Source organism: Trachurus trachurus (genome assembly GCF_905171665.1).
Source record: "Trachurus trachurus genome assembly, chromosome: 10".
NCBI classification, from domain to species: domain Eukaryota; kingdom Metazoa; phylum Chordata; class Actinopteri; order Carangiformes; family Carangidae; genus Trachurus; species Trachurus trachurus.
This window is the reverse complement of record NC_139894.1, coordinates 9,577,200-9,591,850: the sequence shown is the minus strand read 5'-3', so window position 1 is coordinate 9,591,850 and position 14,651 is coordinate 9,577,200.

The following is a 14,651-nucleotide window of genomic DNA, read 5'->3' as shown; positions in this document are numbered from 1 at the left end:
GTTAAAGATGATTCCGATTCATCCAGAGTTTTATTTAAAGATGTCACATTTTTTGTGAGTTGTGTATTTTTGTCAGCTGGAGGGAATTGGACAGAGAGGGACCCGTGTGCAGGGACAAGGGCGCCGCCATAGCTCAGCTCATCCATACCGGAAGTCACGACCGGAAGTTGCTTTTCTTCGTGTATATTATTTCTATGTTATTCTAAGAACCCCCTCTCTCTCTCTGGCCTGACTAAACTTAACCAACTCCTTTCTTCATTGCCTAAACCCAACCAAAGCACCCACCAAAGACATTCCTTTTTTCTCTCTCTCTCTCCTGGTCTGCTGTCAGCAGGAGCGGCGAGCTGTTAGCCGTTAGCAGCGTTTTTTAATAACTTAATAAACGATCCATGCAAAAAAATATTTAGTTAGCTCAATCATGTTGTAACTAAGATATCCGCTGGAAAAAAAATATATTATCATGGACCATTTGAGTTACTGAGTTTTTTTTTATCTGAGAAATGATACACGAAGAAGAGCAACTTCCGGTCGTGACTTCCGGTATGGATCAGCTGAGCTAATGGCGGCGCTCTTGTCCCTGCATACGGGTACTCTTGATTGGACAAGCATCCCTGTTGCTGCTTCACTGTCTCATTCATTTGTACTGTTATGTAAAACTTTATGTTTCATGAACATCCTTGTGACGTTTACAGACAGCACGTTGTTTGGAGACACACGTTGCAGTCTGCAGTCAATAAGCAGTTTGGTTATTACTACCCTTTATCAGGGGGGTAAAGGAGTAAGTCCCCCCCCCGTCCCCTTTCTGGGACCCCAGAGACAGAACGGAAAGCATAAACACTCGCTGAGCCTCTGTGATGTTTTTCAAGTGCTTAACAGCTCAATCTCTCTTAAAATAATTACACCTGAAAGGCAGAGATCCATCACAACTGCACCGCTCTGGAAATTGCCCTCAGATGGGCACACACAGAGAGAAAGGGGCAACATTTGTAAGCTATTATAGGGACTTTCTCCCTCCTCCGCTGCCTCCCTGCCTCTGCTGCTTCTCTGTAAACCTTTGCTCTGCGAGTGGTGGTGGTGATGATGTTGATGATGATGCAGGATGTGGTCAGAGGACACATGTCTGACTTTGCTAAAGGCTAAAAATTAAACCTGCCATCAATGTTAGTGCTGACATTAACCATGGGGTTAGTATCAAGTATTAGAATAAACATCAGAGTTTGTGTTGGGAGTGTTCAGGAAGCAAAACTGTTACTCATATCCTAATAGACAAAGCAATTGCCCATAGGTTATTGACAGTTGTAACACATTCAATAGTTAATAGTTCTATGGACATGAACTGTTGAGATCTTTAGTGAAGGAAAAAAGACCAGTCAATCCATTAGAAAATCATTACTTCTACAACATTACAGACTTTTAACAACCAGAGGTGAGGAATCAGAAACATTTCAAGCTACGTCCACACTACATTTTCATTTTAAAGCAAAAACATTATCTGTCTGGACCGGTGTTTGAGTTTCTTATCAGATAATATAATAATAATCTTTATCTTTCCAATCACACTTCAGCACATGTATCACATGACTATTGAGAGACAATGGGCATGTGTGAGCCAGTGTAAACAGGAAAAAGATTGTCTACTCTCAGTGCAGAAAATACTACAAATGAGGAGCAGCAAAGGCAGCTGTAGCAATCAAATGCAAAATATAACTGCACAAGTACTGCAAAGACAAGGTTGTTGATGCTTGTGATTCATCATCATCATCATCATCATCATCATCATCATCATCATCATCATCATCGAGGCTGGTAACCAGGGAGCGACCATGGGGCGTCTTTAACTTTGTTTCCAAATGTCTGAATTTCTGTCCATCCAGTGTGCAACACAAATCACAGTAATAAAGATGTGTTTTAAAACTAAAAGAAGTCTTAGCAATAAAAGTCTAACTCTGTGTAATCTGGAGCTAAAGATCACATTTTGTATAAACTTGATGGAAAAATTAGGATTTCTTGCTGCTTGGGTTTTATTTTTCTAGCTCTGACCATATTATCACAACACTGTGCTCATCAAAGTAATCGCTTAATCCTGAGCTGCAACCCGATTTGTAATAAACCAAATCTTCCATTTAATAATAAAACCAGTTCACTCCAGGATTCTGGATCAGCGCAAGACTATGGCACGGAGTTCAGGTCCTTGGTTCCAACAAGTGAGATTCAGGCCTCGAGCCGGTGTCTTCGCCACATCGACACCCCCCTGAGGTCGACGGTTGTTGTCATTTTTAGAAAAATCGATGGAAAACACTGACTCCTCAGAAATTAAAGTTGGAATATTAATAACCGATGGGCACGACATAAAACTTAAGCATCGTTAAATAATCCAGGAGACTACAGCGTTTCTATTTGGAGGAACAACACTGAGGTTGTCATGAAAAAAATGAAAAAAAAATCCCTTAAATGCTAATTTTCAGTGGGGGAAAATATTTCCAAACCCAGTTGCAGTGCAGTATTTTTAGCATTATTTTAATAGCGGGTGTCCTTTAATCCCACAACTTGTAAGGTTTTCTGGGTTAAACCTTAATACTGTGAAAATATCCACTATTGGAAACTACAGCAACGTTAGATTAATAGTTTGCTCAAATAAAGCAGGTTTGTTGTGCCCATGCAGCCGCTGTGCTGCTAACTGCTTGTGTAAAAAGTGAATCATATGATTGTGCGCTGCCAGCCTGAGCCTGTTACAGTCCAAGCTGCTGCTGCTGTTGTTGTGAAGGCCTGCGATACAGAGCTAGTTAATGTTTACCCAGAAAATATGTAATTGCAGACTTCCCCCTAATAAACTGTTCCAGCATGCAGACCACAATCCTCCTGCTGTAACATTATTATTATCCACAGGCCTCTGACTCCCTCTTTCTCCCTCTCCGCCTCACTCACACATGTATTTATACACACACGTCTGTAGTTATAGAAATGATACGACCAAACTAAAAAAAAAAAAAAAAAACATTTGGAGACAATGCTATGCAGAGTTGTTGTGAAATAAAAAGTCACACTTGTACTTTTTGAAGCCGTTTTGGCCTCAAAAACATCAACACATTCAGATTTGAAGCACAAGGATCTACTTTCTGTGTATTTTTAAAAGCTTTGATGTCCTACCTAAGAACAAAGTGTCACACCAGGTAGGTAAAAACATATCAAAAATGCTGATAAATGACCCACAGTCCTTTGTACCAACTGTGCTTCAGACTCTCCATTTACTGCGCTTTATCTTTCTCAGTTAAAGCTGCCAGAATAACTAACCAACGACTGAAATCTAATCTGTAGTTATTGATAAATGAGTGAAACATACAGCACATATTATGCTCTTTGAACTCTGTCTGAGGAGATGTCAGGGCACCACAGCAGCAGGGTGAACGGTGCTGGGGGAAAAAAACGCAGCCAAATAATATTTACTCGTATTGCATCCTGTTCAGGTTCCTTTATACAATAAAGCAGCAGTGTAAAATACATTTCCTGCTCCGGATGTTTTTATATTACTTTATGGAGCCATCAGTCACACTGATAGAAAAGGAGGAAGTCTGATTGCCAGCGGTTGCCAAAAAATGATTTAGTTCTGTGAAGAAAAAAGTCGACCGACTCATTTCCTCCTCATGTAAATAAATAAAACTTGTAGGCAGTTGACCTCTTTGATTTTTACTCTTTTTGTGTATGTTGTTATGTCAAATCATGTGTCTTTGTCTGTTGAACACCGTGGGAGATTATAGACTTACTTGTTATCTTTCATAGAAGAAATAAATAAATATAAAATACTGCTCTCATGCCTGTGCATAGACACAAACAGACGTCCTGGAGGTGATTAGCATAGCTTAGCATAAGGCCTGATAGCGTGAAATGGCTCGTGTCAAACAGTGGCCTTCACATCTTCTACACTTCTGTCATTAACATAATTTATATTAGAAACTTCGGGGTGTGTCTCCACTGCAGGAACCGCCCCGAAAGGAAAATCTCCCAAAACTTTTACAGGGTCTAAACCTGAGGATTATATGCTGTCATTCCTACATACCGCTATTCCGACATGCCATCATCCCACCACTCCGACAAGGCTTTCAATATAAAGAAATGTGCGTTACTCAACAGGTGACTCCCTCCTACTTATCTGGGTTTTCTCTATCTATCTGGTCTGTCTAGCCTCTACCTGGTCTTTTTACTAAACTTAACCAATCTTTTGAGTAGAAAATACACTATTAAAGGAATTGTCAGAAAGGCCGGATGTTTAAAAAAAGAAAATAATACCGTCATTCCGACCATAGGAGGCAAGAATTGTCAGAATGATTGGACATTTGATAGAAAATTAAGTGTTGCCCATTTAGACAATTAGAGGCCTATGTCGGACTGGTGGGATGGCGGGATGGCGGCTGTCCCCCAAACCTGAGTCCCTGCCTCAGGGTAGGTAGGGCTACTCCAAGCAGCCTTGAAAAATCCTGGGTGGGGGCTCAAGGTTTACTCAGTGCTGATTGGGTATACTCAATGGAGGATGTGAGAGAGAAAGAGCCCAAATAAGCGGCATTTTTAAAACCCAGCAGATGAGGAGCATTAGTAGAAAGTGTCAACAACAACAGCAGCAAAGAGAAGAAGAATAAGGGTTAGGCTATACAACGACTACGTCCGGTGGGTTGGTCCAGCCTCCAAAATGTTACCAGGAACTTTCTCAGTGGAAACCATACTATAGTTAGTCCATGCAGAATCATACATTCAAAAGAGGTTATATGCTGCAAATGTTTCTTGGTTATGTGTAGTGACCAACAAATTTTCATTTGACGTGAACATCGATGAGGTTTAGATCCCTATAAGCCCCTACAACACCAACGCCACCTGTTTCCAGTCTTTATACTAAGCTACCCTAATCACTTCCTGATTCCAGCCCCACACTCTCTTCCAAACACACAGATGCGAGAACCACATCAATCTTCTTGCAGTCTAAGTTGAACTACAGCACACCAACATCTTTCATTGACACTCACACCACAAATTCATATTAACATAAACCAGAGCACTTAGGAGACCAGGACTTGTTTTTTCCTTGTGAGAAAAAAAAGATTTTCAGAGCAACAAGGAATTTTTCATATGTATCAGCCAAACCACAAAAGGTGAGTGTGGTCACTGAGGTCGGCAGGAGAGCTCGTGTGCACAGAAATAAATCAGTCCTTTCAAAATGTCAAACATCAGCATCATCAGGTGAAAACCACAGCTGTCACATTTTCTCAGGTTGAATGCTGACATGTTTCTCAAAATCCTGTGTGTTTGTTCTGCCTGGAGAAAATCTCATTGTGTAATGGAGAAAATACAATAATAAGCATTCTTTCCATCATTCCTGCATAAACACATTTCGCAGATATGTGGGTTTTTTCCGTAACAGCAGTGATATTTCTTAAACACAGGCTTAAGGTTTCACCCAGCAGCTCCGGAAGAATGTTAATATTCAGGTCAGATAAAAAAGTAACTCCCCGTTTCCGGCCACGGCTGTAATTTTTACGCCACAGATGTAACGCTGGACGTCCCAGTTGAGGCTGAGGTTGGCTGACGTCGCTTACATTCATGATTACCGTCTGTAACATGTCTTTAAAAGACCATTTGGGATGGAATTATTTTATGCTGGATTATTTTTACATTCTGCTTTGGCTTTTTGTCATGTTGGACAGCTAACTGTAGCTGGCTCTTTCATTTTCCTCTTCTTTTCACAACGACTTATTGGTTTCTGCTCTGCTTTCACTGTAATAAGAGCGGGCATCTGCCTCCAAGTCTGCCCAGTTTAATATATAGAGACAAATTGCATTACCTCAGTCTTTAGACCCAGTTAAGTAGCCAAGATGGCCACCGTGACATTACTGGGACTTTCCTTCATAGAGGTGGTGCACTGCTGTGGATGTGTGGCTCAATCTGTAAGTGTCTGAAGAAGTCTGAAGGACTGATCATATGATATTGATGATGATATGGATGTTTCTTTACCTTAAAAATCAATTAAACTTATTGATCTCTACTTCCCAAGAGACACACACAACACATCCAGTATCCTCAAATGTCAAACTGTTGTCCTGTCTCCAAAGACACTTTAAAAACTGTTTTCAAACTAAATAGATAATCAATACCGTGATTGCTGCTTTGTATTATTGATTGAATGATCAACTATCACACAATCTCATTGAGATAGAGTTTGGGTCTTGTGAAGGTGTATTGATCACCAACTTCCAGGAGGCCTGACCAATGGATATGGATCAAAATGCCTCTGTACACAGTCGGATAGACCTCAAACCAATCAGAGCAATGATCCAGATGACATTTGCAGAACAACAGAAAACGTGTCTGTCAACAAATGTGGTTGTTTGTTGTATTTTTGCAGGAGCGATGGCGTCGAAGGACTTCTGTTGGTTTTACAAAGACAATGGGAGAGTGTCTGGCATCTACAGCCACTCGCTTTTAAGCCAGCCTAAGTAAAAATCCCATTTGTGATTGGGTTCCCCAGTTTTCGGGTAATTGGAAATTTGCCTCGAAGGCTTCTTCTCTAGACTGATCTACATAGCAAAATGAAATTGGTGGCAGGTTCATCTGAGTTCACACAGGGGAAATGGTGGCAAAACCAACATCCAAGTCAATGGTGCAATCAGGCCAATAAAAATCAATTCACCTGTCAATGCAGCTTTTCAATATCACATAAATGTCTAGCGCAGCTAAACAAGAGCAGAAAGTTTCAGTGTTCTATGCTAGACGTAAAGTCATTAAAGTTGTCTCGTCACCAGAGGTCATAAAGGTCTGAACCAAACGGCACCAAACATTTGCTGAGACGTCTCACTCTGAACCACAAATGTCAACCTGTTGTAAACATCAGAGGAGAAGTGAAGGGACGAGCAAAGACGTTAGGATTCATCCTCTGTGATAAAACTCAAATTGTAATGAACAGGAATCCTTCAATGCGGCATCAGGCGTGCGTAAAATGAATCTGGCATCTTCTGATGTAAAGAGAAAATCCAGGCGTGACACAGTGGAGATGAGCAGGTGACGATCACAGTGAGTCACAACATAATGGCTCCTGAAGCCAGAGTCAGACTCAGTGACTGGAGCCCAGAGAGGGGTGGTGGGCTGTTTCTCTGCTTCTCCCCCTGTGGGAAAAAAGGGGGTTCAGGACATGCTGACATCCCAGGACACACTGAAAAGGGGGTGGGTGGTGTTGGTGGTGGTCTCTCTCTCTCTCTTTTCTTTTCTCCCCCCTTTCCTCCAACTCCACTCTGCCTCGCTGCCCTTGACTCCGCCCCTTCCGTGAGCCGGGAGGTGGTCGAGGAGTGTGTGTGTGTGTGTGCATGTGTGTCTGTGTATGGAAAGTGTTGAGTTGGGTGGTGGTGGTGGTGGAGGAGGTGGGGGTCCTTATTGAAGCCGAACGGAGTGGAACCTCTCGTATTGTCCCCCCCCCCCCCCTCCTGCACCCCACCTCCCCACCCTCCCTGCCTCACCCCCTGTCTCTCTCCCTCCTCCTCCTCCTCCTCCTCCTCCTCCTCCTCCTCCTCCTCCTCCTCCTCCTCCTCCTCCTCCTTTCTCCAGGGACAAAGAATGCCCTGAATGCCTGGCGTCTCCTGCAGTGTCAAATAACCAAAGGATAGGTGGAGTGGTGCAAGGGCCCAGGAAGGAGAGGAGGAGGCGAAGGGGATGAGGGGGAGGGAGGAAAAGAGAAAAAAAAATTAGAGGAAGTGCTCCTCTACTTCTTTTTATGTATTTACATAAACCATCCATCCATCTGTCAACAGCACTGGTCGTTTCCCCTCTGAAAACATCTGTATGAGCGTTTCCTAATCTGTGGTCAATAGTTAGTTAAGTAGTTCAAACAGACAGTGTGAGATAGGAAACTAGGTGAAAGACTGGGAGAGAAGATCTGGGTCACTTTTCCTTTAAACTGTGTAAAAATGGTTATAACACCATTCAGCCTAAAATCCTATATCAGCCATAACATGTTGTTCGAGCAATCATAAGCTGCTTTTAAAGGAAATGCAAACCAACAGTTGTCATTCAAGGTCTGTGATGAGATGTTATCATTTAAAATTCCTCAGCTGTCACATGTCCGGATATGTAGCTATATGTTTTTAGGTGTGTAGTATGGAAGCAGATCATTTCTGATTCAGAACTAAAACCACTGATCATTGTTGTGTAAAACAAACATAGTCAACACAGATGGATACTGAAAGTAGGAAATCACAAGAAGCCCCATGATACAAAATGGGGTCATTCCTATGTTCCCACAGCCCTATGTTCCCACATTTCTAACTTTTGTTGTCACTGAAAATTAGGCCCTATGTTCCCACAGCCCTTTGGTCCCACCATTGGTTGGGTTTAGGCAATGAAGAAAAGAGTTGGTTAAGTTTAGTAAAAAGACCCGGTAGAGGCTAGACAGGCCAGATAGATAGAGTCCAGATAGGTAGAGAGAGTCCAGTGGGAACATAGGGCCTAATTTTGAGGAAAACCTTAGAACTGTGGGAACATAGGGCCGTGGGAACATAGGGCTGTGGGAACATAGGGCTGTGGGAACATAGGCACGCTCCCTATTACAACACTACTTAAGTCTCAATGCAATATTATTGTTATTTTAAACATTTTGCGATATCCTCAACATGTGTTTTATCCACCAAGATGAAGTTGTTCGTCTGTTTCGCACTTGAATTATTGTTCTTCTTGCAAAACAGGATTGTAAAACAGCCAGACTGACCAACACAGTCATAAAAACGTACTTTAGTATTCTGGTGCTAAAAACTTCAATTCGTATTTGCAATTCATACGATAAAAAATTGATACTTGGCGTCTGTGAATCAATACACTATTGCCACACAAAATATTGCGTTACTATGCTTTTCCCCAACACCACTACGAGATATTGAGACGTTTAAGCCTGGATCTTCCTATACAGTAGATGCACCAACAGCGTCATCCCTAAAGCTGACATGTGTCTTTCAAAAGAAGCATACACACTCGGCTCTGTTCATGCAACACTGACACAAACTCGAGCTGTCAGAAGTTTCAGGGTTAGACCCCCATGAAAGATGTGAAGTGTGATGTCAGACACTTTTCAGACCCACCAAGACGTCGCTCTGCAACTTCCTGTGACTTTGCGACTGAACACTTTTTGCATCTCCTGATGAACATAATTTAACATCTCTCTCTCTCTCTCCCGCAGTGAAAATGTGAAACTGCTGAACTGAGGCAAACCCTCCTCCTTCAGTTTGATTGATTACGGGAGCGAACGGTTCCATTTCTTAATTCCATGCAGCAAAATGAAATCCAATAATTCACTGGATACTGTTTTCTTTCCTGCGCCGAACAGCTCGGAATTGTTTACTGGCAAGAGCTCCAGCGCGTATTTCACTTGTTTCTGCAAACATTTGCCAAAAGTAGTCTTATGAAACTACAAGTGTGGTTTGAAAATTATGTCCCATGAGGTTTTCACGTTCACATCTGCAAACCAACACACACACACACACTGAAGCTCTCAATTCCACGTGCACACGCCCAGGCAGACACGCTGCAGCCCTATCATACAGTGAATGTAATGGGTGAGTGCGCTAATTGCTGCAGCGCGCTGGAGCAACAGGAACAGCGCGGCCTCGCAAACCACATGAAATCATCTTATTCCGCAAGCAGTGTGTGCAAAAGAGACCATCCATCAAGCTGTCATACTACCCCCCCTCTCTCGCTCTCTCTCTTCCACAAGGTAGGAAGTGAAACTCTCACACAAACACACACTGTGAGAAGCATGACTTCATCATGACAACACACACCATCCCATCCACTGTTCAAGAAGACACACAGACACACAAAGTCACAAAGCTGAAATCAAATAATAGCTATTAGGTTTGTTTTAATGGTGGTGCCGCGGCTGCAGCAGACGGGCGGCTGCTATTGCGTCAGGATACGACTCGAATTGTTCCAAGTATGCCGTCAACCACAGGAGAGCACGATGATTTGATGTTCAGGAAAGTTACTGGTACGCTTTGTGTGTGCCAATGTGGGGAGAAACTCGCTCCATCTGGTGCTGCGTGCAGATCAAAACAAAAGGGAGAAGAAGAAGTATTTGGACGTAGCTTCTGAACCAGCCCTGGATCAGAGAGGTTTTTTTTTTTCATGCATGTAATCAGATGTATCAGAAACTATGCGCGGGATATTCACCTTTTTGACTGCAACGCCAGTGACTTCATCTGAAAATAACTAATTATGCGAAAGCAAAACAACACATCTGCGCTGCTCCATCACGTTAGCTGTTTCGCAAAACAAAAGGCGTTTCAGTCAAACAAGAAAAACCGCACGATTGAGCCGTGATGCGAGCTCGATGCGGCTACGGTTTGTTGTAGTTACACACGAGGATCGGTTTACTCATCCTGAGCCATGCTTTGCCTTGAGAGAGCAGCTACATGAGAAAACACTGTGATACTGTTGTCAGCGTTTTCTCGGCTCCAGTTGAAACAAAAGTCACAACATTTGCGAAAGCGGGGAGGGAGATAATAAAAAATGCAATGCTTGTGTGGGGAGGGGAGGGGAGGGGGGCATCATGGGAAATGTAGGGTGTGTGGTAACCATTTGTAGGCAGATCACCGATAAACATTTGTAGTATTTGTGTTTACATGACAGTCCACAGTTTTGTTTTATGTGTTTCAATAAAGTTGAGTCAAAGTTAATTTAGAAGAAGTCGGGTTTTTTCAGGAATTATCTACAGCAGTAGCAACACACAGACTTAACACTTTCCATTGCAGTTTAGCAAAAACAGCCAAAATACTAAAATAAACATCAGCAATTTCAGTTTTTTGTTTACTTTTTGCTCATCGTGTCTCGTCTTATTCCTTTTGCCATCCCATTTCTTAGCAACACAAATTCTTGTCATCTGGTTGAAGTTCTTGGCCGCAGCTTGGAGCCGGTCTTCAGGGACCACCAGATGGCGTCCTGCAGCCCCCACCCACCAACCCAACCACCCACCATTCTCTTCTCTTGGTGCCATTTGGCAGGATACCACCAACAGTGGTTCACCAGCAGAGATAGGATGAAAGTTTGGCTAAGTGCTGATCGCTGGCAAGATACACAACTGCTTTGCAAATGGTCCGTTCCACAGAGGGAAAACTACAGGAGCTCTGCCTGCATTTTTTTTTTTTTTTTGCAGTCGACCAAATTTCTTTCATCTGTTGATCCAAACCAAAGTGGACTGGTGATACGAGGAGGAGGAGGCCGTGTAAAAGACACGGTTTGGTTTCTGTGGAGAGAGTTGTTGGACTCCGACCGAGGAGGTGAAGCTGTGGAGCGGATGGAGAGACTGGAAAAGGAGGAACTGACAAATCTCTCATGAAATAAACTTTTTGAACGTTTGCTGCAACTAAATAAAACAAGCATCATAAATAAACTGCTACCACACACACACACACACACACACACACACATATATAGACACACAGAATATGGAAGATTTCATGGAAAGTGGAGTAAAAAGCAGCTGCAGGCGGAGACGCAGTGACATATGGATACTGCAGACACATGGTGTTTGTATTGAGAAATAATCAGGCTGCACTTTTTTCTGCTCTCACTGACATGAGATATGATCTGTAGCGTGGAGAGGAAAAGCAGAGGCAATGGTTGAGAGCCAGAAATTAAATGTGCATGTGCAGTGTGTGTGTTTGAGTGTGTGTAAAGAGACAGAGTCCCGCAGTTTACGAGGTTTTTGTCCCGTTGCCCCTCAGACTGGACTCTTAAACCACTAAAAAAGAGAATCAGGGAATATTACTTCAGGTCCTGTGCTTCCTTCGCTGCCGGCCTATCAAATACACAAAGCAGTTAAATCAAATGACTGGAAAGTGCACTTTGAACTCGGCCCCTGGCAGAGGTCCCATTCAAGCAGAAATGTAAAAGTTCCTGTCCCCCCCCCTCACCCGCCCACCCCTCCCTGTTAGAGGGTGTCCCATAAAAAGACTTATAGCTGGTTACAGCAGCTTGGAAAGGAGCCCATAGATGGCCCAACAAGCCTCGACCAGCATTATTTCCTGCCGGCCTCTTTGTTTGGTGAAGCCTCCGTTCTTGGCAGAGTTCCTGTTTCAGCACCCGACCCCCCCCCCCCACCACCACCACCGAGCACGGCACTGCGAACGAACCCCACAGGCTTCTGGCCCTCCATGTTTCCTTCAGCAAATTAGTCAAAGCTTGTTTTTTTCTTGTTGAGACCTCACTGGAACATAAACCACATATCGATCACTGATACTTTGAGATACTTTGATTCCCAGCCCCCCCCCCCCCCCCCCCATCATCAGTGTGTAAATGAACACTTTCTTGTCAAAATGTCTCATTTCTAGTCAAAACTAATCTCTTTCCACTTAAAATAAGACTCATCACCTAAAAATTCACTTGTTTTTAGATAAATTCACTTGTTTTAAACAAATTTTCACTTGAAATAAGTAGAAAAAAAGTTTTTTGTGCTTGTAATAAGAAAGAAAAACTTGCCCCACTATCAGATTTTTCTACTTATTTCAAGTAACAAATATGCTTGAAAGAAGTAAAAAAAAGTGTCTAAAAACAAGTTACTTTGTATGTGATGAGTCTTATTTTAAGTATAATGACATTTGTTTTGACTATAAATTACATTGTGACTAGAAATAAGACAAATATTCTTGGAAAGATTTTGAGTTTTTGCAGTGAAGTAGCACCTAGCCTACTTGGTTATTGTTTTCACTGCTTTTTTTATGAATGGGCCCTGCAATCAAAGTTCACTATTGTTTTATTGTCGGGCTAATTTATCAGAGTTCCAGGAGTTAATGGTTTCCTTGCCCGTCTCAACAGCTTGTAAAGATCTGGCTGCTCTCAGCGAAGGTTAAGCACAATTTATAGTTAACTGATAATACAGAGTTACCCTCGCTATATGACCTTATTAAGGTTCTGTAAACAATTATATTCAATCAGCTGTATTCATCCCTTTTCGAGCAGAAATGACTCTTGGACGTGGAGGCTGAGTCATTTGAAGTAAATGAGCCGCGGGGCCGAAGCAGCCTGGCATGGTTCGGCATGTCAGTCACAGTCCACAAGCAGAGCACAGTAGCACCTTTCCATGTTGCCCCCGCTGCCTGTCAGCAGCTACATTAAGCCATTACACAAGTGTGCAAAAGAAAACCGCCCCCGTGGCTGGGCCCACACCGGCACACATCCGCTCAGGGATACATACCATAATTATCCCCCCACTTCATACTCATCTCCCCTGGCAACTGCAATCATACAGCCTAAATAGCTCGGGCTAATTCATTACTTTGGTAGAGGGAAGTTGGCTGCCTGTAATGACACCAATTGCCCTGACCTAAACGCTGTAATAGGACCTCTCGGTACACTGGTGAGGAAATGGCTGCAATTGAGGCTCTTCCACTTCCTAGCAACCGAGGCTCGGGCCTACAATTTAAAAAGGGGAGGGTGGGGGGGAATGCTTTGCATTACCTGTGCCCTGCAGCTTGAAATGCAGCCTAATGAAGGTGAAATTGTACGAATTAAGCAGGCTTCAGTGGGGGTGGGGAGGTTTGTGTGTGTGTGTGGGGGGGTGGGGGGGGGGGGGGGGGGGGGGGGGGGGGCAACAAATAGAAAAGTGGAAGCATGTGTGTCAAATGGGTTTTTCTCGTGAATCCGGTGGGTGTCTATAACGGCGAGATTAGAGACCCCGGCTGAATTTAGCCTGGACGCTCCAATCACAGGAGAGGGCCAGAGGTGAAACAAACACAGGCCGGTCTGTTCGGACCCGGCTGGCGGCTGGACACAAACAGCGAGAAAGAGAGAGAGAGAGAGGAGGAAGGGAAAGGTGGTGGAAGTGGGTGGTGGGAAGGCCGACAAGCCGGAGGGGAGGTGGTGGTGGTGGGGGGGGGGTTACAAAGTGTAGAGTCCAACATTTAACAGTAAATTGCAGGGCGAGCGTTTCGCAACACCGACCCGGGTCAAATAATATTAGCAAATACTTTTTTATGATGTGTTATATATCACTCAGGTGCCAGATGGAGACGGTGCACCGGGCCGGACAATACAGAGAGTGAGAGAAAGTTCAGATAAGCACAGCAGCATAAGTGTTTCTAAAAATCTGCCAAAAAATATGTATATAAAAACACACATACACTATCTGAGTTTTCCCTGGGGGGCGGAAACAAACGGCTTCCAACAGACACTGAAAACAGGCTTGAAATTTACATATTTGACAAGACAAAAGTCAACAGTGAGACAGAGAAATGTGTCTGCTGCCAAGTTTTAAAGGGTCACATCAACTAAATCACAAAAATAACATAACATTTTCTCACGTATATGCAGTGGAATCTGGTTTTAAAGAGATATAATTCCCACATCATATCATAGAGGTGAATGGGATTTTGTCTGAGGTTTCACTAAATCAACAAAAACTTCTTTCTCTCAACTTTGTATGTCTTACAAACAGATAATGTATTTTATTCTGGCGAGTAGATGCTTTAAACTTCTGATTATTCGAAAAGCTGTGAGATGTTCACAAACACAAACAACATGTGAATGAGGAGGAGCCTCAGCAGACAAGACAAAGTGAACCTTGTAACCTTGGTTTTGAAAGGTGCTATAGAAATAAAGTTTGTTATTATTATTATTATAACTCGGCTCAGCTC